The sequence below is a fragment of the Pseudophryne corroboree genome, unplaced genomic scaffold (genome assembly GCF_028390025.1).
Source record: "Pseudophryne corroboree isolate aPseCor3 unplaced genomic scaffold, aPseCor3.hap2 scaffold_852, whole genome shotgun sequence".
NCBI lineage: Eukaryota > Metazoa > Chordata > Amphibia > Anura > Myobatrachidae > Pseudophryne > Pseudophryne corroboree.
This window is the reverse complement of record NW_026970431.1, coordinates 127,363-148,767: the sequence shown is the minus strand read 5'-3', so window position 1 is coordinate 148,767 and position 21,405 is coordinate 127,363. Positions and strand designations below refer to the sequence as shown.

General features: G+C 35.9%; 18 non-coding genes across 18 annotated transcripts; all 18 read right to left on the bottom strand.

Moving 5' to 3' along the window:
• Window positions 1–290: 290 nt before the first annotated feature.
• On the bottom strand, window positions 291–383 carry TRNAI-UAU (transfer RNA isoleucine (anticodon UAU)). The gene is given in 2 exon segments: window positions 291–326; window positions 346–383. It is a non-coding gene; the product is annotated as a tRNA-Ile (tRNA).
• Window positions 384–1,187: 804 nt separating this feature from the next.
• Window positions 1,188–1,280, bottom strand: TRNAI-UAU (transfer RNA isoleucine (anticodon UAU)). Its single transcript is given in 2 exon segments — window positions 1,188–1,223; window positions 1,243–1,280. It is a non-coding gene; the product is annotated as a tRNA-Ile (tRNA).
• Window positions 1,281–2,088: 808 nt separating this feature from the next.
• On the bottom strand, window positions 2,089–2,181 carry TRNAI-UAU (transfer RNA isoleucine (anticodon UAU)). The gene is given in 2 exon segments: window positions 2,089–2,124; window positions 2,144–2,181. It is a non-coding gene; the product is annotated as a tRNA-Ile (tRNA).
• A 1,788-nt stretch (window positions 2,182–3,969) lies between these two features.
• Window positions 3,970–4,062, bottom strand: TRNAI-AAU (transfer RNA isoleucine (anticodon AAU)). Its single transcript is given in 2 exon segments — window positions 3,970–4,005; window positions 4,025–4,062. It is a non-coding gene; the product is annotated as a tRNA-Ile (tRNA).
• An 803-nt stretch (window positions 4,063–4,865) lies between these two features.
• TRNAI-UAU (transfer RNA isoleucine (anticodon UAU)) lies at window positions 4,866–4,958 on the bottom strand. The gene is given in 2 exon segments: window positions 4,866–4,901; window positions 4,921–4,958. It is a non-coding gene; the product is annotated as a tRNA-Ile (tRNA).
• Window positions 4,959–5,767: 809 nt separating this feature from the next.
• Window positions 5,768–5,860, bottom strand: TRNAI-UAU (transfer RNA isoleucine (anticodon UAU)). The gene is given in 2 exon segments: window positions 5,768–5,803; window positions 5,823–5,860. It is a non-coding gene; the product is annotated as a tRNA-Ile (tRNA).
• Window positions 5,861–6,662: 802 nt separating this feature from the next.
• TRNAI-UAU (transfer RNA isoleucine (anticodon UAU)) lies at window positions 6,663–6,755 on the bottom strand. The gene is given in 2 exon segments: window positions 6,663–6,698; window positions 6,718–6,755. It is a non-coding gene; the product is annotated as a tRNA-Ile (tRNA).
• An 813-nt stretch (window positions 6,756–7,568) lies between these two features.
• On the bottom strand, window positions 7,569–7,661 carry TRNAI-UAU (transfer RNA isoleucine (anticodon UAU)). Its single transcript is given in 2 exon segments — window positions 7,569–7,604; window positions 7,624–7,661. It is a non-coding gene; the product is annotated as a tRNA-Ile (tRNA).
• Window positions 7,662–9,913: 2,252 nt separating this feature from the next.
• TRNAI-AAU (transfer RNA isoleucine (anticodon AAU)) lies at window positions 9,914–10,006 on the bottom strand. Its single transcript is given in 2 exon segments — window positions 9,914–9,949; window positions 9,969–10,006. It is a non-coding gene; the product is annotated as a tRNA-Ile (tRNA).
• Window positions 10,007–10,809: 803 nt separating this feature from the next.
• Window positions 10,810–10,902, bottom strand: TRNAI-UAU (transfer RNA isoleucine (anticodon UAU)). Its single transcript is given in 2 exon segments — window positions 10,810–10,845; window positions 10,865–10,902. It is a non-coding gene; the product is annotated as a tRNA-Ile (tRNA).
• An 809-nt stretch (window positions 10,903–11,711) lies between these two features.
• TRNAI-UAU (transfer RNA isoleucine (anticodon UAU)) lies at window positions 11,712–11,804 on the bottom strand. The gene is given in 2 exon segments: window positions 11,712–11,747; window positions 11,767–11,804. It is a non-coding gene; the product is annotated as a tRNA-Ile (tRNA).
• An 802-nt stretch (window positions 11,805–12,606) lies between these two features.
• Window positions 12,607–12,699, bottom strand: TRNAI-UAU (transfer RNA isoleucine (anticodon UAU)). Its single transcript is given in 2 exon segments — window positions 12,607–12,642; window positions 12,662–12,699. It is a non-coding gene; the product is annotated as a tRNA-Ile (tRNA).
• Window positions 12,700–13,512: 813 nt separating this feature from the next.
• TRNAI-UAU (transfer RNA isoleucine (anticodon UAU)) lies at window positions 13,513–13,605 on the bottom strand. Its single transcript is given in 2 exon segments — window positions 13,513–13,548; window positions 13,568–13,605. It is a non-coding gene; the product is annotated as a tRNA-Ile (tRNA).
• A 2,246-nt stretch (window positions 13,606–15,851) lies between these two features.
• On the bottom strand, window positions 15,852–15,944 carry TRNAI-AAU (transfer RNA isoleucine (anticodon AAU)). The gene is given in 2 exon segments: window positions 15,852–15,887; window positions 15,907–15,944. It is a non-coding gene; the product is annotated as a tRNA-Ile (tRNA).
• An 803-nt stretch (window positions 15,945–16,747) lies between these two features.
• TRNAI-UAU (transfer RNA isoleucine (anticodon UAU)) lies at window positions 16,748–16,840 on the bottom strand. Its single transcript is given in 2 exon segments — window positions 16,748–16,783; window positions 16,803–16,840. It is a non-coding gene; the product is annotated as a tRNA-Ile (tRNA).
• Window positions 16,841–18,552: 1,712 nt separating this feature from the next.
• TRNAI-AAU (transfer RNA isoleucine (anticodon AAU)) lies at window positions 18,553–18,645 on the bottom strand. The gene is given in 2 exon segments: window positions 18,553–18,588; window positions 18,608–18,645. It is a non-coding gene; the product is annotated as a tRNA-Ile (tRNA).
• An 803-nt stretch (window positions 18,646–19,448) lies between these two features.
• TRNAI-UAU (transfer RNA isoleucine (anticodon UAU)) lies at window positions 19,449–19,541 on the bottom strand. Its single transcript is given in 2 exon segments — window positions 19,449–19,484; window positions 19,504–19,541. It is a non-coding gene; the product is annotated as a tRNA-Ile (tRNA).
• Window positions 19,542–21,254: 1,713 nt separating this feature from the next.
• Window positions 21,255–21,347, bottom strand: TRNAI-UAU (transfer RNA isoleucine (anticodon UAU)). The gene is given in 2 exon segments: window positions 21,255–21,290; window positions 21,310–21,347. It is a non-coding gene; the product is annotated as a tRNA-Ile (tRNA).
• Between the last annotated feature and the right edge of the window lie 58 nt (window positions 21,348–21,405).

Below are 21,405 nucleotides of genomic sequence, written 5' to 3'. Positions count from 1 at the left end.
TCAGTGTGGATTATCATGCTACAGTATATTGCAGAAAATCAATTTTAAGCAACTGCTTTACCAACAGTATGTTAATCTTTTCCATTGCTGTTTTGTTGGCTGACTGAAGGAATATATGCAGTGCATTTGAACCAAAGCATATGTGTGCTGACAACTTAAATGCACAATCATGTTTGTGTTTTTTCTTTCTTTCTTCCATCCTTTGTAATATCATATTAAATATTAAGGTAGCAGTTTATAATCAATGACTAATGACATAAAAAAAAGGAAAAAAATATATTATACAAAGCTGCTCCAGGTGAGGCCTGAACTCACAACCTCGGCATTGCTCAATAGATACTGTTTTATAAGTACCGCGCGCTGACCAATTGCGCCACTGGAGCACTTTACAGCATTAATTGCTTATGCTAGATTTGGATTTTATTCAATACAATCAGTACAGTCATAAGAATTGAAAAAGAAAATCATTTTTGGTGATGAATGAAGAGCAACAAAGGAACATGCATGCCAGATGGCACTTGAATAAGCTGTCCACTGTGATAGAAAAGGTTTAAAAAACAACAACAATGTTATCATAATTAATGTCATATTTTAGCTTCTGTAGTCATTTTTTACAAGCTAAACACTGCAAGACTGTTTTACAGTTGAAGCAAGGATAAAATATCAACTCTAGTGATGAGACACTTGCTGTAATGACTTCCACCCCATATAGGACTTGGACCCCCTGGCTTAGGAGGGCAGTGACTTATCCATTATGCCAGTGGTGCTTACTGATGTTCTTATTTAAGACTGTTAGGTTTTTAATAGTCAATTATTTATTTTTGAGGAAAAAGTGAAGCTGTTTACTGTGTTCTTTGCATTACCAAGTCCAGCAAGAAATGTGCTGGTACTATCCAGAGCTGTCAGTATGGATTATCATGCTTTATTGCAGAAAATCAATTTGATGCAACTGCTTTACCAACAGTATGTTAATATTTTCCATTGCTGTTTTATTGGCTGACTGAAGGATGATATGCAGTGCATTTGAAACAAAGCAGATGTGTGCTGACAACTTAAATGCACAATCATGTTTGTGTTTTCTCTTTCTTTCTTCCATCCTTTGTAATATCATATTAAATATTAAGGTAGCAGTTTATAATCAATGACTAATGACATAAAAAAAGGAAAAAAAAAACATTATACAAAGCTGCTCCAGGTGAGGCTTGAACTCACAACCTCGGCATTGCTCAACAGATACTGTCTTATAAGTACCGCGCGCTGACCAATTGCGCCACAGGAGCACTTTGCAGCATTAATTGGTTATGCTAGATGTGGATTTTATTCAATACAATCAGTACAGTCATAAGAATTGAAAAAGAAAATCATTTTTTGTGATGAATGATGAGCAACAAAGGAACATGCATGCCAGATGGCACTTGAATAAGCTGTCCACTGTGATAGAAAAGGTTTAAAAAACAACAACAACAACAATGTTATCATAATTAATGTCATATTTTAGCTTCTGTGGTCATTTTTTACAAGCTAAACACTGCAAGACTGTTTTACAGTTGAAGCAAGGATAAAATATCAACTCTAGTGATGAGACACTTGCTGTAATGACTTCCACCCCATATAGGACTTGGACCCCCTGGCTTAGGAGGGCAGGGACTTATCCATTATGCCAGTGGTGCTTACTGATGTTCTCATTTAAGACTGTTAGGTTTTTAATAGTCAATTATTTATTTTTGAGGAAAAAGTGAAGCTGTTTACTGTGTTCTTTGCATTACCAAGTCTAGCAAGAAATGTGCTGGTTCTATCCAGAGCTGTCAGTATGGATTATCATGCTATATTGCAGAAAATCAATTTGATGCAACTGCTTTACCAACAGTATGTTAATCTTTTCCATTGCTGTTTTATTGGCTGACTGAAGGAAGATATGCAGTGCATTTGAACCAAAGCAGATGTGTGCTGACAACTTAAATGCACAATCATGTTTGTGTTTTTTCATTCTTTCTTCCATCCTTTGTAATATCATATTAAATATTAAGGTAGCAGTTTATAATCAATGACTAATGACACAAGAAAAGGAAAAAAAACAGTATACAAAGATGCTCCAGGTGAGGCTTGAACTCACAACCTCAGCATTGCTGAACAGATACTGTCTTATAAGTACCACGCGCTGACCAATTGCGCCACTGGAGCACTTTGCAGCATTAATTGGTTATGCTAGATGTGGATTTTATTCAATACAATCAGTACAGTCATAAGAATTGAAAAAGAAAATCATTTTTGGTGATGAATGATGAGCAACAAAGGAACATGCATGCCAGATGGCACTTGAATAAGCTGTCCACGGTGATAGAAAAGGTTTAAAAAACAACAACAACAATGTTATCATAATTAATGTCATATTTTAGCTTCTGTGGTCATTTTTTACAAGCTAAACACTGCAAGACTGTTTTACAGTTGAAGCAAGGATAAAATATCAACTCTAGTGATGAGACACTTGCTGTAATGACTTCCAACTCAGACGGGACTTAAACCCACAACCACTGGCTTAGGAGAACAGTGCCTTACCCATTATGCCAGTGGTGCTTACTGATGTTCTTATTTAAGACTGTTAGGTTTTTAATAGTCAATTATTTATTTTTGAGGAAAAAGTGAAGCTGTTTACTGTGTTCTTTGCATTACCAAGTCCAGCAAGAAATGTGCTGGTACTATCCAGAGCTGTCAGTATGGATTATCATGCTATATTGCAGAAAATCAATTTGATGCAACTGCTTTACCAACAGTATGTTAATCTTTTCCATTGCTGTTTTGTTGGCTGACTGAAGGAAGATATGCAGTGCATTTGAACCAAAGCAGATGTGTGCTGACAACTTAAATGCACAATCATGTTTGTGTTTTTTCTTTATTTCTTCCATCCTTTGTAATATCATATTAAATATTAAGGTAGCAGTTTATAATCAATAACTAATGACATAAGAAAAGGAAAAAAAAACAGTATACAAAGATGCTCCAGGTGAGGCTTGAACTCACAACCTCGGCATTGCTCAACAGATACTGTCTTATAAGTACCGCGTACTGTATGTTAATCTTTTCCGTTGCTGTTTTGTTGGCTGACTGAAGGAAGATAGGAAGATATAAGTACCGCGTACTGACCAATTGCGCCACTGGAGCACTTTGCAGCATTAAGTTGTTATGCTAGATGTGGATTTTATTCAATACAATCAGTACAGTCATAAGAATTGAAAAAGAAAATCATTTTTGGTGATGAATGATGAGCAACAAAGGAACATGCATGCCAGATGGCACCTGAATAAGCTGTCCACGGTGATAGAAAAGGTTTAAAAAACAACAACAACAATGTTATCATAAATAATGTAATATTTTAGCTTCTGTAGTCATTTTTTACAAGCTAAACACTGCAAGACTGTTTTACAGTTGAAGCAAGGATAAAATATCAACTCTAGTGATGAGACACTGCTGTAATGACTTCCAACTCAGATGGGACTTAAACCCACAACCACTGGCTTAGGAGAACAGTGCCTTATCCATTATGCCAGTGGTGCTTACTGATGTCCTTATTTAAGACTGATAGGTTTTTAATAGTCAATTATTTATTTTTGAAAAAAAGTGAAGCTGTTTACTGTGTTCTTTGCATTACCAAGTCCAGCAAGAAATGTGCTGGTACTATCCAGAGCTGTCAGTATGGATTATCATGCTATATAGCAGAAAATCAATTTGATGCAACTGCTTTACCAACAGTATGTTAATCTTTTCCGTTGCTGTTTTGTTGGCTGACTGAAGGAAGATATGCAGTGCATTTGAACCAAAGCAGATGTGTGCTGACTTCTTAAATGCACAATCATGTTTGTGTTTTTTCTTTCTTTCTTCCATCCTTTGTAATATCATATTAAATATTAAGGTAGCAGTTTATAATCAATGACTAATGACATAAGAAAAGGAAAAAAAAACAGTATACAAATATGCTCCAGGTAAGGCTTGAACTCACAACCTCGGCATTGCTCAACTGATACTGTCTTATTAGTACCGCGCGCTGACCAATTGCGCCAGTGGAGCACTTTGCAGCATTCATTGGTTATGCTAGATGTGGATTTTATTCAATACAATCAGTACAGTCATAAGAATTGAAAAAGAAAATCATTTTTGGTGATGAATGATGAGCAACAAAGGAACATGCATGCCAGATGGCACTTGAATAAGCTGTCTACGGTGATAGAAAATGTTTAAAAAACAACAACAACAATGTTATCATAATTAATGTCATATTTTAGCTTCTGTGGTCATTTTTTACAAGCTAAACACTGCAAGACTGTTTTACAGTTGAAGCAAGGATAAAATATCAACTCTAGTGATGAGACACTTGCTGTAATTACTTCCACCCCATATGGGACTTGGACCCCCTGGCTTAGGAGGGCGGTGACTTATCCATTATGCCAGTGGTGCTTACTGATGTTCTTATTTAAGACTGTTAGGTTTTTAATAGTCAATTATTTATTTTTGAGGAAAAAGTGAAGCTGTTTACTGTGTTCTTTGCATTACCAAGTCCAGCAAGAAATGTGCTGGTACTATCCAGAGCTGTCAGTATGGATTATCATGCTATATTGCAGAAAATCAATTTGATGCAACTGCTTTACCAACAGTATGTTAATCTTTTCCATTGCTGTTTTGTTGGCTGACTGAAGGTAGATATGCAGTGCATTTGACCAAAGCATATGTGTGCTGACAACTTAAATGCACAATGTTTGTGTTTTTTCTTTCTTTCTTCCATCCTTTGTAATATCATATTAAATATTAAGGTAGCAGTTTATAATCAATGACTAATGACATAAAAAAAGGAAAAAAAAAACATTATACAAAGCTGCTCCAGGTGAGGCTTGAACTCACAACCTCGGCATTGCTCAACAGATACTGTCTTATAAGTACCGCGCGCTGACCAATTGCGCCACTGGAGCACTTTGCAGCATTAATTGGTTATGCTAGATGTGGATTTTATTCAATACAATTAGTACAGTCATAAGAATTGAAAAAGAAAATCATTTTTGGTGATGAATGATGAGCAACAAAGGAACATGCATGCCAGATGGCACTTGAATAAGCTGTCCACTGTGATAGAAAAGGTTTAAAAAACAACAACAACAACAATGTTATCATAATTAATGTCATATTTTAGCTTCTGTGGTCATTTTTTACAAGCTAAACACTGCAAGACTGTTTTACAGTTGAAGCAAGGATAAAATATCAACTCTAGTGATGAGACACTTGCTGTAATGACTTCCACCCCATATAGGACTTGGACCCCCTGGCTTAGGAGGGCAGTGACTAATCCATTATGCCAGTGGTGCTTACTGATGTTCTTATTTAAGACTGTTAGGTTTTTAATAGTCAATTATTTATTTTTGAGGAAAAAGTGAAGCTGTTTAGTGTGTTCTTTGCATTACCAAGTCCAGCAAGAAATGTGCTGGTACTATCCAGAGCTGTCAGTATGGATTATCATGCTATATTGCAGAAAATCAATTTGATGCAACTGCTTTACCAACAGTATGTTAATCTTTTCCATTGCTGTTTTGTTGGCTGACTGAAGGAAGATATGCAGTGCATTTGAACCAAAGCAGATGTGTGCTGACAACTTAAATGCACAATCATGTTTGTGTTTTTTCATTCTTTCTTCCATCCTTTGTAATATCATATTAAATATTAAGGTAGCAGTTTATAATCAATAACTAATGACATAAGAAAAGGAAAAAAAAACAGTATATAAAGCTGCTCCAGGTGAGGCCTGAACTCACAACCTCGGCATTGCTCAATAGATACTGTTTTATAAGTACCGCGCGCTGACCAATTGCGCCACTGGAGCACTTTACAGCATTAATTGCTTATGCTAGATTTGGATTTTATTCAATACAATCAGTACAGTCATAAGAATTGAAAAAGAAAATCATTTTTGGTGATGAATGAAGAGCAACAAAGGAACATGCATGCCAGATGGCACTTGAATAAGCTGTCCACTGTGATAGAAAAGGTTTAAAAAACAACAACAATGTTATCATAATTAATGTCATATTTTAGCTTCTGTAGTCATTTTTTACAAGCTAAACACTGCAAGACTGTTTTACAGTTGAAGCAAGGATAAAATATCAACTCTAGTGATGAGACACTTGCTGTAATGACTTCCACCCCATATAGGACTTGGACCCCCTTGCTTAGGAGGGCAGTGACTTATCCATTATGCCAGTGGTGCTTACTGATGTTCTTATTTAAGACTGTTAGGTTTTTAATAGTCAATTATTTATTTTTGAGGAAAAAGTGAAGCTGTTTACTGTGTTCTTTGCATTACCAAGTCCAGCAAGAAATGTGCTGGTACTATCCAGAGCTGTCAGTATGGATTATCATGCTTTATTGCAGAAAATCAATTTGATGCAACTGCTTTACCAACAGTATGTTAATCTTTTCCATTGCTGTTTTATTGGCTGACTGAAGGAAGATATGCAGTGCATTTGAACCAAAGCAGATGTGTGCTGACAACTTAAATGCACAATCATGTTTGTGTTTTCTCTTTCTTTCTTCCATCCTTTGTAATATCATATTAAATATTAAGGTAGCAGTTTATAATCAATGACTAATGACATAAAAAAAGGAAAAAAAATATTTTACAAAGCTGCTCCAGGTGAGGCTTGAACTCACAACCTCGGCATTGCTCAACAGGTACTGTCTTATAAGTACCGCGCGCTGACCAATTGCGCCACTGGAGCACTTTGCAGCATTAATTGGTTATGCTAGATGTGGATTTTATTCAATACAATCAGTACAGTCATAAGAATTGAAAAAGAAAATCATTTTTTGTGATGAATGATGAGCAACAAAGGAACATGCATGCCAGATGGCACTTGAATAAGCTGTCCACTGTGATAGAAAAGGTTTAAAAAACAACAACAACAACAACAATGTTATCATAATTAATGTCATATTTTAGCTTCTGTGGTCATTTTTTTACAAGCTAAACACTGCAAGACTGTTTTACAGTTGAAGCAAGGATAAAATATCAACTCTAGTGATGAGACACTTGCTGTAATGACTTCCACCCCATATAGGACTTGGACCCCCTGGCTTAGGAGGGCAGGGACTTATCCATTATGCCAGTGGTGCTTACTGATGTTCTTATTTAAGACTGTTAGGTTTTTAATAGTCAATTATTTATTTTTGAGGAAAAAGTGAAGCTGTTTACTGTGTTCTTTGCATTACCAAGTCTAGCAAGAAATGTGCTGGTTCTATCCAGAGCTGTCAGTATGGATTATCATGCTATATTGCAGAAAATCAATTTGATGCAACTGCTTTACCAACAGTATGTTAATCTTTTCCATTGCTGTTTTATTGGCTGACTGAAGGAAGATATGCAGTGCATTTGAACCAAAGCAGATGTGTGCTGACAACTTAAATGCACAATCATGTTTGTGTTTTTTCATTCTTTCTTCCATCCTTTGTAATATCATATTAAATATTAAGGTAGCAGTTTATAATCAATGACTAATGACACAAGAAAAGGAAAAAAAAACAGTATACAAAGATGCTCCAGGTGAGGCTTGAACTCACAACCTCAGCATTGCTGAATAGATACTGTCTTATAAGTACCACGCGCTGACCAATTGCGCCACTGGAGCACTTTGCAGCATTAATTGGTTATGCTAGATGTGGATTTTATTCAATACAATCAGTACAGTCATAAGAATTGAAAAAGAAAATCATTTTTGGTGATGAATGATGAGCAACAAAGGAACATGCATGCCAGATGGCACTTGAATAAGCTGTCCACGGTGATAGAAAAGGTTTAAAAAACAACAACAACAATGTTATCATAATTAATGTCATATTTTAGCTTCTGTGGTCATTTTTTACAAGCTAAACACTGCAAGACTGTTTTACAGTTGAAGCAAGGATAAAATATCAACTCTAGTGATGAGACACTTGCTGTAATGACTTCCAACTCAGACGGGACTTAAACCCACAACCACTGGCTTAGGAGAACAGTGCCTTACCCATTATGCCAGTGGTGCTTACTGATGTTCTTATTTAAGACTGTTAGGTTTTTAATAGTCAATTATTTATTTTTGAGGAAAAAGTGAAGCTGTTTACTGTGTTCTTTGCATTACCAAGTCCAGCAAGAAATGTGCTGGTACTATCCAGAGCTGTCAGTATGGATTATCATGCTATATTGCAGAAAATCAATTTGATGCAACTGCTTTACCAACAGTATGTTAATCTTTTCCATTGCTGTTTTGTTGGCTGACTGAAGGAAGATATGCAGTGCATTTGAACCAAAGCAGATGTGTGCTGACAACTTAAATGCACAATCATGTTTGTGTTTTTTCTTTATTTCTTCCATCCTTTGTAATATCATATTAAATATTAAGGTAGCAGTTTATAATCAATAACTAATGACATAAGAAAAGGAAAAAAAAACAGTATACAAAGATGCTCCAGGTGAGGCTTGAACTCACAACCTCGGCATTGCTCAACAGATACTGTCTTATAAGTACCGCGTACTGTATGTTAATCTTTTCCGTTGCTGTTTTGTTGGCTGACTGAAGGAAGATAGAAAGATATAAGTACCGCGTACTGACCAATTGCGCCACTGGAGCACTTTGCAGCATTAAGTTGTTATGCTAGATGTGGATTTTATTCAATACAATCAGTACAGTCATAAGAATTGAAAAAGAAAATCATTTTTGGTGATGAATGATGAGCAACAAAGGAACATGCATGCCACAACCACTGGCTTAGGAGAACAGTGCCTTATCCATTATGCCAGTGGTGCTTACTGATGTCCTTATTTAAGACTGATAGGTTTTTAATAGTCAATTATTTATTTTTGAAAAAAAGTGAAGCTGTTTACTGTGTTCTTTGCATTACCAAGTCCAGCAAGAAATGTGCTGGTACTATCCAGAGCTGTCAGTATGGATTATCATGCTATATTGCAGAAAATCAATTTGATGCAACTGCTTTACCAACAGTATGTTAATCTTTTCCGTTGCTGTTTTGTTGGCTGACTGAAGGAAGATAGGAAGATATAAGTACCGCGTACTGACCAATTGCGCCACTGGAGCACTTTGCAGCATTAAGTTGTTATGCTAGATGTGGATTTTATTCAATACAATCAGTACAGTCATAAGAATTGAAAAAGAAAATCATTTTTGGTGATGAATGATGAGCAACAAAGGAACATGCATGCCAGATGGCACCTGAATAAGCTGTCCACGGTGATAGAAAAGTTTAAAAAACAACAACAACAATGTTATCATAAATAATGTAATATTTTAGCTTCTGTAGTCATTTTTTACAAGCTAAACACTGCAAGACTGTTTTACAGTTGAAGCAAGGATAAAATATCAACTCTAGTGATGAGACACTGCTGTAATGACTTCCAACTCAGATGGGACTTAAACCCACAACCACTGGCTTAGGAGAACAGTGCCTTATCCATTATGCCAGTGGTGCTTACTGATGTCCTTATTTAAGACTGATAGGTTTTTAATAGTCAATTATTTATTTTTGAAAAAAAGTGAAGCTGTTTACTGTGTTCTTTGCATTACCAAGTCCAGCAAGAAATGTGCTGGTACTATCCAGAGCTGTCAGTATGGATTATCATGCTATATAGCAGAAAATCAATTTGATGCAACTGCTTTACCAACAGTATGTTAATCTTTTCCGTTGCTGTTTTGTTGGCTGACTGAAGGAAGATATGCAGTGCATTTGAACCAAAGCAGATGTGTGCTGACTTCTTAAATGCACAATCATGTTTGTGTTTTTTCTTTCTTTCTTCCATCCTTTGTAATATCATATTAAATATTAAGGTAGCAGTTTATAATCAATGACTAATGACATAAGAAAAGGAAAAAAAAACAGTATACAAATATGCTCCAGGTAAGGCTTGAACTCACAACCTCGGCATTGCTCAACTGATACTGTCTTATTAGTACCGCGCGCTGACCAATTGCGCCAGTGGAGCACTTTGCAGCATTCATTGGTTATGCTAGATGTGGATTTTATTCAATACAATCAGTACAGTCATAAGAATTGAAAAAGAAAATCATTTTTGGTGATGAATGATGAGCAACAAAGGAACATGCATGCCAGATGGCACTTGAATAAGCTGTCTACGGTGATAGAAAATGTTTAAAAAACAACAACAACAATGTTATCATAATTAATGTCATATTTTAGCTTCTGTGGTCATTTTTTACAAGCTAAACACTGCAAGACTGTTTTACAGTTGAAGCAAGGATAAAATATCAACTCTAGTGATGAGACACTTGCTGTAATTACTTCCACCCCATATGGGACTTGGACCCCCTGGCTTAGGAGGGCGGTGACTTATCCATTATGCCAGTGGTGCTTACTGATGTTCTTATTTAAGACTGTTAGGTTTTTAATAGTCAATTATTTATTTTTGAGGAAAAAGTGAAGCTGTTTACTGTGTTCTTTGCATTACCAAGTCCAGCAAGAAATGTGCTGGTACTATCCAGAGCTGTCAGTATGGATTATCATGCTATATTGCAGAAAATCAATTTGATGCAACTGCTTTACCAACAGTATGTTAATCTTTTCCATTGCTGTTTTGTTGGCTGACTGAAGGTAGATATGCAGTGCATTTGACCAAAGCATATGTGTGCTGACAACTTAAATGCACAATGTTTGTGTTTTTTCTTTCTTTCTTCCATCCTTTGTAATATCATATTAAATATTAAGGTAGCAGTTTATAATCAATGACTAATGACATAAAAAAAGGAAAAAAAAAACATTATACAAAGCTGCTCCAGGTGAGGCTTGAACTCACAACCTCGGCATTGCTCAACAGATACTGTCTTATAAGTACCGCGCGCTGACCAATTGCGCCACTGGAGCACTTTGCAGCATTAATTGGTTATGCTAGATGTGGATTTTATTCAATACAATCAGTACAGTCATAAGAATTGAAAAAGAAAATCATTTTTGGTGATGAATGATGAGCAACAAAGGAACATGCATGCCAGATGGCACTTGAATAAGCTGTCCACTGTGATAGAAAAGGTTTAAAAAACAACAACAACAACAATGTTATCATAATTAATGTCATATTTTAGCTTCTGTGGTCATTTTTTACAAGCTAAACACTGCAAGACTGTTTTACAGTTGAAGCAAGGATAAAATATCAACTCTAGTGATGAGACACTTGCTGTAATGACTTCCACCCCATATAGGACTTGGACCCCCTGGCTTAGGAGGGCAGTGACTAATCCATTATGCCAGTGGTGCTTACTGATGTTCTTATTTAAGACTGTTAGGTTTTTAATAGTCAATTATTTATTTTTGAGGAAAAAGTGAAGCTGTTTAGTGTGTTCTTTGCATTACCAAGTCCAGCAAGAAATGTGCTGGTACTATCCAGAGCTGTCAGTATGGATTATCATGCTATATTGCAGAAAATCAATTTGATGCAACTGCTTTACCAACAGTATGTTAATCTTTTCCATTGCTGTTTTGTTGGCTGACTGAAGGAAGATATGCAGTGCATTTGAACCAAAGCAGATGTGTGCTGACAACTTAAATGCACAATCATGTTTGTGTTTTTTCATTCTTTCTTCCATCCTTTGTAATATCATATTAAATATTAAGGTAGCAGTTTATAATCAATAACTAATGACATAAGAAAAGGAAAAAAAAACAGTATATAAAGCTGCTCCAGGTGAGGCCTGAACTCACAACCTCGGCATTGCTCAATAGATACTGTTTTATAAGTACCGCGCGCTGACCAATTGCGCCACTGGAGCACTTTACAGCATTAATTGCTTATGCTAGATTTGGATTTTATTCAATACAATCAGTACAGTCATAAGAATTGAAAAAGAAAATCATTTTTGGTGATGAATGAAGAGCAACAAAGGAACATGCATGCCAGATGGCACTTGAATAAGCTGTCCACTGTGATAGAAAAGGTTTAAAAAACAACAACAATGTTATCATAATTAATGTCATATTTTAGCTTCTGTAGTCATTTTTTACAAGCTAAACACTGCAAGACTGTTTTACAGTTGAAGCAAGGATAAAATATCAACTCTAGTGATGAGACACTTGCTGTAATGACTTCCACCCCATATAGGACTTGGACCCCCTTGCTTAGGAGGGCAGTGACTTATCCATTATGCCAGTGGTGCTTACTGATGTTCTTATTTAAGACTGTTAGGTTTTTAATAGTCAATTATTTATTTTTGAGGAAAAAGTGAAGCTGTTTACTGTGTTCTTTGCATTACCAAGTCCAGCAAGAAATGTGCTGGTACTATCCAGAGCTGTCAGTATGGATTATCATGCTTTATTGCAGAAAATCAATTTGATGCAACTGCTTTACCAACAGTATGTTAATCTTTTCCATTGCTGTTTTATTGGCTGACTGAAGGAAGATATGCAGTGCATTTGAACCAAAGCAGATGTGTGCTGACAACTTAAATGCACAATCATGTTTGTGTTTTCTCTTTCTTTCTTCCATCCTTTGTAATATCATATTAAATATTAAGGTAGCAGTTTATAATCAATGACTAATGACATAAAAAAAGGAAAAAAAATATTATACAAAGCTGCTCCAGGTGAGGCTTGAACTCACAACCTCGGCATTGCTCAACAAGTACTGTCTTATAAGTACCGCGCGCTGACCAATTGCGCCACTGGAGCACTTTGCAGCATTAATTGGTTATGCTAGATGTGGATTTTATTCAATACAATCAGTACAGTCATAAGAATTGAAAAAGAAAATCATTTTTTGTGATGAATGATGAGCAACAAAGGAACATGCATGCCAGATGGCACTTGAATAAGCTGTCCACTGTGATAGAAAAGGTTTAAAAAACAACAACAACAACAACAATGTTATCATAATTAATGTCATATTTTAGCTTCTGTGGTCATTTTTTTACAAGCTAAACACTGCAAGACTGTTTTACAGTTGAAGCAAGGATAAAATATCAACTCTAGTGATGAGACACTTGCTGTAATGACTTCCACCCCATATAGGACTTGGACCCCCTGGCTTAGGAGGGCAGGGACTTATCCATTATGCCAGTGGTGCTTACTGATGTTCTTATTTAAGACTGTTAGGTTTTTAATAGTCAATTATTTATTTTTGAGGAAAAAGTGAAGCTGTTTACTGTGTTCTTTGCATTACCAAGTCTAGCAAGAAATGTGCTGGTTCTATCCAGAGCTGTCAGTATGGATTATCATGCTATATTGCAGAAAATCAATTTGATGCAACTGCTTTACCAACAGTATGTTAATCTTTTCCATTGCTGTTTTATTGGCTGACTGAAGGAAGATATGCAGTGCATTTGAACCAAAGCAGATGTGTGCTGACAACTTAAATGCACAATCATGTTTGTGTTTTTTCATTCTTTCTTCCATCCTTTGTAATATCATATTAAATATTAAGGTAGCAGTTTATAATCAATGACTAATGACACAAGAAAAGGAAAAAAAAACAGTATACAAAGATGCTCCAGGTGAGGCTTGAACTCACAACCTCAGCATTGCTGAATAGATACTGTCTTATAAGTACCACGCGCTGACCAATTGCGCCACTGGAGCACTTTGCAGCATTAATTGGTTATGCTAGATGTGGATTTTATTCAATACAATCAGTACAGTCATAAGAATTGAAAAAGAAAATCATTTTTGGTGATGAATGATGAGCAACAAAGGAACATGCATGCCAGATGGCACTTGAATAAGCTGTCCACGGTGATAGAAAAGGTTTAAAAAACAACAACAACAATGTTATCATAATTAATGTCATATTTTAGCTTCTGTGGTCATTTTTTTACAAGCTAAACACTGCAAGACTGTTTTACAGTTGAAGCAAGGATAAAATATCAACTCTAGTGATGAGACACTTGCTGTAATGACTTCCACCCCATATAGGACTTGGACCCCCTGGCTTAGGAGGGCAGGGACTTATCCATTATGCCAGTGGTGCTTACTGATGTTCTTATTTAAGACTGTTAGGTTTTTAATAGTCAATTATTTATTTTTGAGGAAAAAGTGAAGCTGTTTACTGTGTTCTTTGCATTACCAAGTCCAGCAAGAAATGTGCTGGTACTATCCAGAGCTGTCAGTATGGATTATCATGCTATATTGCAGAAAATCAATTTGATGCAACTGCTTTACCAACAGTATGTTAATCTTTTCCATTGCTGTTTTGTTGGCTGACTGAAGGAAGATATGCAGTGCATTTGAACCAAAGCAGATGTGTGCTGACAACTTAAATGCACAATCATGTTTGTGTTTTTTCTTTATTTCTTCCATCCTTTGTAATATCATATTAAATATTAAGGTAGCAGTTTATAATCAATAACTAATGACATAAGAAAAGGAAAAAAAAACAGTATACAAAGATGCTCCAGGTGAGGCTTGAACTCACAACCTCGGCATTGCTCAACAGATACTGTCTTATAAGTACCGCGTACTGTATGTTAATCTTTTCCGTTGCTGTTTTGTTGGCTGACTGAAGGAAGATAGAAAGATATAAGTACCGCGTACTGACCAATTGCGCCACTGGAGCACTTTGCAGCATTAAGTTGTTATGCTAGATGTGGATTTTATTCAATACAATCAGTACAGTCATAAGAATTGAAAAAGAAAATCATTTTTGGTGATGAATGATGAGCAACAAAGGAACATGCATGCCACAACCACTGGCTTAGGAGAACAGTGCCTTATCCATTATGCCAGTGGTGCTTACTGATGTCCTTATTTAAGACTGATAGGTTTTTAATAGTCAATTATTTATTTTTGAAAAAAAGTGAAGCTGTTTACTGTGTTCTTTGCATTACCAAGTCCAGCAAGAAATGTGCTGGTACTATCCAGAGCTGTCAGTATGGATTATCATGCTATATTGCAGAAAATCAATTTGATGCAACTGCTTTACCAACAGTATGTTAATCTTTTCCGTTGCTGTTTTGTTGGCTGACTGAAGGAAGATAGGAAGATATAAGTACCGCGTACTGACCAATTGCGCCACTGGAGCACTTTGCAGCATTAAGTTGTTATGCTAGATGTGGATTTTATTCAATACAATCAGTACAGTCATAAGAATTGAAAAAGAAAATCATTTTTGGTGATGAATGATGAGCAACAAAGGAACATGCATGCCAGATGGCACCTGAATAAGCTGTCCACGGTGATAGAAAAGTTTAAAAAACAACAACAACAATGTTATCATAAATAATGTAATATTTTAGCTTCTGTAGTCATTTTTTACAAGCTAAACACTGCAAGACTGTTTTACAGTTGAAGCAAGGATAAAATATCAACTCTAGTGATGAGACACTGCTGTAATGACTTCCAACTCAGATGGGACTTAAACCCACAACCACTGGCTTAGGAGAACAGTGCCTTATCCATTATGCCAGTGGTGCTTACTGATGTCCTTATTTAAGACTGATAGGTTTTTAATAGTCATTTATTTATTTTTGAAAAAAAGTGAAGCTGTTTACTGTGTTCTTTGCATTACCAAGTCCAGCAAGAAATGTGCTGGTACTATCCAGAGCTGTCAGTATGGATTATCATGCTATATAGCAGAAAATCAATTTGATGCAACTGCTTTACCAACAGTATGTTAATCTTTTCCGTTGCTGTTTTGTTGGCTGACTGAAGGAAGATATGCAGTGCATTTGAACCAAAGCAGATGTGTGCTGACTTCTTAAATGCACAATCATGTTTGTGTTTTTTCTTTCTTTCTTCCATCTTTTGTAATATCATATTAAATATTAAGGTAGCAGTTTATAATCAATGACTAATGACATAAGAAAAGGAAAAAAAAAAGTATACAAATATGCTCCAGGTAAGGCTTGAACTCACAACCTCGGCATTGCTCAACTGATACTGTCTTATTAGTACCGCGCGCTGACCAATTGCGCCACTGGAGCACTTTGCAGCATTCATTGGTTATGCTAGATGTGGATTTTATTCAATACAATCAGTACAGTCATAAGAATTGAAAAAGAAAATCATTTTTGGTGATGAATGATGAGCAACAAAGGAACATGCATGCCAGATGGCACTTGAATAAGCTGTCTACGGTGATAGAAAATGTTTAAAAAACAACAACAACAATGTTATCATAATTAATGTCATATTTTAGCTTCTGTGGTCATTTTTTATAAGCTAAACACTGCAAGACTGTTTTACAGTTGAAGCAAGGATAAAATATCAACTCTAGTGATGAGACACTTGCTGTAATTACTTCCACCCCATATGGGACTTGGACCCCCTGGCTTAGGAGGGCGGTGACTTATCCATTATGCCAGTGGTGCTTACTGATGTTCTTATTTAAGACTGTTAGGTTTTTAATAGTCAATTATTTATTTTTGAGGAAAAAGTGAAGCTGTTTACTGTGTTCTTTGCATTACCAAGTCCAGCAAGAAATGTGCTGGTACTATCCAGAGCTGTCAGTATGGATTATCATGCTATATTGCAGAAAATCAATTTGATGCAACTGCTTTACCAACAGTATGTTAATCTTTTCCATTGCTGTTTTGTTGGCTGACTGAAGGTAGATATGCAGTGCATTTGACCAAAGCATATGTGTGCTGACAACTTAAATGCACAATGTTTGTGTTTTTTCTTTCTTTCTTCCATCCTTTGTAATATCATATTAAATATTAAGGTAGCAGTTTATAATCAATGACTAATGACATAAAAAAAGGAAAAAAAAAACATTATACAAAGCTGCTCCAGGTGAGGCTTGAACTCACAACCTCGGCATTGCTCAACAGATACTGTCTTATAAGTACCGCACGCTGACCAATTGCGCCACTGGAGCACTTTGCAGCATTAATTGGTTATGCTAGATGTGGATTTTATTCAATACAATCAGTACAGTCATAAGAATTGAAAAAGAAAATCATTTTTGGTGATGAATGATGAGCAACAAAGGAACATGCATGCCAGATGGCACTTGAATAAGCTGTCCACTGTGATAGAAAAGGTTTAAAAAACAACAACAACAACAATGTTATCATAATTAATGTCATATTTTAGCTTCTGTGGTCATTTTTTACAAGCTAAACACTGCAAGACTGTTTTACAGTTGAAGCAAGGATAAAATATCAACTCTAGTGATGAGACACTTGCTGTAATGACTTCCACCCCATATAGGACTTGGACCCCCTGGCTTAGGAGGGCAGTGACTAATCCATTATGCCAGTGGTGCTTACTGATGTTCTTATTTAAGACTGTTAGGTTTTTAATAGTCAATTATTTATTTTTGAGGAAAAAGTGAAGCTGTTTAGTGTGTTCTTTGCATTACCAAGTCCTGCAAGAAATGTGCTGGTACTATCCAGAGCTGTCAGTATGGATTATCATGCTATATTGCAGAAAATCAATTTGATGCAACTGCTTTACCAACAGTATGTTAATCTTTTCCATTGCTGTTTTGTTGGCTGACTGAAGGAAGATATGCAGTGCATTTGAACCAAAGCAGATGTGTGCTGACAACTTAAATGCACAATCATGTTTGTGTTTTTTCATTCTTTCTTCCATCCTTTGTAATATCATATTAAATATTAAGGTAGCAGTTTATAATCAATAACTAATGACATAAGAAAAGGAAAAAAAAACAGTATACAAAGATGCTCCAGGTGAGGCTTGAACTCACAACCTCGGCATTGCTCAACAGATACTGTCTTATAAGTACCGCGTACTGACCAATTGCGCCACTGGAGCACTTTGCAGCATTAAGTTGTTATGCTAGATGTGGATTTTATTCAATACAATCAGTACAGTCATAAGAATTGAAAAAGAAAATCATTTTTGGTGATGAATGATGAGCAACAAAGGAACATGCATGCCAGATGGCACTTGAATAAGCTGTCCACGGTGATAGAAAAGGTTTAAAAAACAACAACAACAATGTTATCATAAATAATGTAATATTTTAGCTTCTGTGGTCATTTTTTACAAGCTAAACACTGCAAGACTGTTTTACAGTTGAAGCAAGGATAAAATATCAACTCTAGTGATGAGACACTGCTGTAATGACTTCCAACTCAGATGGGACTTAAACCCACAACCACTGGCTTATGAGAACAGTGCCTTATCCATTATGCCAGTGGTGCTTACTGATGTCCTTATTTAAGACTGATAGGTTTTTAATAGTCAATTATTTATTTTTGAAAAAAAGTGAAGCTGTTTACTGTGTTCTTTGCATTACCAAGTCCAGCAAGAAATGTGCTGGTACTATCCAGAGCTGTCAGTATGGATTATCATGCTATATAGCAGAAAATCAATTTGATGCAACTGCTTTACCAACAGTATGTTAATCTTTTCCGTTGCTGTTTTGTTGGCTGACTGAAGGAAGATATGCAGTGCATTTGAACCAAAGCAGATGTGTGCTGACTTCTTAAATGCACAATCATGTTTGTGTTTTTTCTTTCTTTCTTCCATCCTTTGTAATATCATATTAAATATTAAGGTAGCAGTTTATAATCAATGACTAATGACATAAGAAAAAGAAAAAAAAACAGTATACAAATATGCTCCATGTAAGGCTTGAACTCACAACCTCGGCATTGCTCAACTGATACTGTCTTATTAGTACCACGCGCTGACCAATTGCGCCACTGGAGCACTTTGCAGCATTTATTGGTTATGCTAGATGTGGATTTTATTCAATACAATCAGTACAGTCATAAGAATTGAAAAAGAAAATCATTTTTGGTGATGAATGATGAGCAACAAAGGAACATGCATGCCAGATGGCACTTGAATAAGCTGTCTACGGTGATAGAAAATGTTTAAAAAACAACAACAACAATGTTATCATAATTAATGTCATATTTTAGCTTCTGTGGTCATTTTTTATAAGCTAAACACTGCAAGACTGTTTTACAGTTGAAGCAAGGATAAAATATCAACTCTAGTGATGAGACACTTGCTGTAATTACTTCCACCCCATATGGGACTTGGACCCCCTGGCTTAGGAGGGCGGTGACTTATCCATTATGCCAGTGGTGCTTACTGATGTTCTTATTTAAGACTGTTAGGTTTTTAATAGTCAATTATTTATTTTTGAGGAAAAAGTGAAGCTGTTTACTGTGTTCTTTGCATTACCAAGTCCAGCAAGAAATGTGCTGGTACTATCCAGAGCTGTCAGTATGGATTATCATGCTATATTGCAGAAAATCAATTTGATGCAACTGCTTTACCAACAGTATGTTAATCTTTTCCATTGCTGTTTTGTTGGCTGACTGAAGGTAGATATGCAGTGCATTTGACCAAAGCATATGTGTGCTGACAACTTAAATGCACAATGTTTGTGTTTTTTCTTTCTTTCTTCCATCCTTTGTAATATCATATTAAATATTAAGGTAGCAGTTTATAATCAATGACTAATGACATAAAAAAAGGAAAAAAAAAACATTATACAAAGCTGCTCCAGGTGAGGCTTGAACTCACAACCTCGGCATTGCTCAACAGATACTGTCTTATAAGTACCGCGCGCTGACCAATTGCGCCACTGGAGCACTTTGCAGCATTAATTGGTTATGCTAGATGTGGATTTTATTCAATACAATCAGTACAGTCATAAGAATTGAAAAAGAAAATCATTTTTGGTGATGAATGATGAGCAACAAAGGAACATGCATGCCAGATGGCACTTGAATAAGCTGTCCACTGTGATAGAAAAGGTTTAAAAAACAACAACAACAACAATGTTATCATAATTAATGTCATATTTTAGCTTCTGTGGTCATTTTTTACAAGCTAAACACTGCAAGACTGTTTTACAGTTGAAGCAAGGATAAAATATCAACTCTAGTGATGAGACACTTGCTGTAATGACTTCCACCCTATATAGGACTTGGACCCCCTGGCTTAGGAGGGCAGTGACTTATCCATTATGCCAGCGGTGCTTACTGATGTTCTTATTTAAGACTGTTAGGTTTTTAATAGTCAATTATTTATTTTTGAGGAAAAAGTGAAGCTGTTTAGTGTGTTCTTTGCATTACCAAGTCCAGCAAGAAATGTGCTGGTACTATCCAGAGCTGTCAGTATGGATTATCATGCTATATTGCAGAAAATCAATTTGATGCAACTTCTTTACCAACAGTATGTTAATCTTTTCCATTGCTGTTTTGTTGGCTGACTGAAGGAAGATATGCAGTGCATTTGAACCAAAGCAGATGTGTGCTGACAACTTAAATGCACAATCATGTTTGTGTTTTCTCTTTCTTTCTTCCATCCTTTGTAATATCATATTAAATATTAAGGTAGCAGTTTATAATCAATGACTAATGACATAAGAAAAGGAAAAAAAAACAGTATACAAAGATGCTCCAGGTGAGGCTTGAACTCACAACCTCGGCATTGCTCAACAGATACTGTCTTATAAGTACCGCGCGCTGACCAATTGTGTCACTGGAGCACTTTGCAGCATTAATTGGTTATGCTAGATGTGGATTTTATTCAATACAATCAGTACAGTCATAAGAATTGAAAAAGAAAATCATTTTTGGTGATGAATGATGAGCAACAAAGGAACATGCATGCCAGATGGCACTTGAATAAGCTGTCCACGGTGATAGAAAAGGTTTAAAAAACAACAACAACAATGTTATCATAATTAATGTCATATTTTAGCTTCTGTGGTCATTTTTTACAAGCTAAACACTGCAAGACTGTTTTACAGTTGAAGCAAGGATAAAATATCAACTCTAGTGATGAGACACTTGCTGTAATGACTTCCAACTCAGATGGGACTTAAACCCACAACCACTGGCTTAGGAGAACAGTGCCTTACCCATTATGCCAGTGGTGCTTACTGATGTTCTTATTTAAGACTGTTAGGTTTTTAATAGTCAATTATTTATTTTTGAAAAAAAGTGAAGCTGTTTACTGTGTTCTTTGCATTACCAAGTCCAGCAAGAAATGTGCTGGTACTATCCAGAGCTGTCAGTATGGATTATCATGCTATATTGCAGAAAATCAATTTTATGCAACTGCTTTACCAACAGTATGTTAATCTTTTCCGTTGCTGTTTTGTTGGCTGACTGAAGGAAGATATGCAGTGCATTTGAACCAAAGCAGATGTGTGCTGACAACTTAAATGCACAATCATGTTTGTGTTTTTTCTTTATTTCTTCCATCCTTTGTAATATCATATTAAATATTAAGGTAGCAGTTTATAATCAATAACTAATGACATAAGAAAAGGAAAAAAAAACAGTATACAAAGATGCTCCAGGTGAGGCTTGAACTCACAACCTCGGCATTGCTCAACAGATACTGTCTTATAAGTACCGCGTACTGACCAATTGCACCACTGGAGCACTTTGCAGCATTAAGTTGTTATGCTAGATGTGGATTTATTCAATACAATCAGTACAG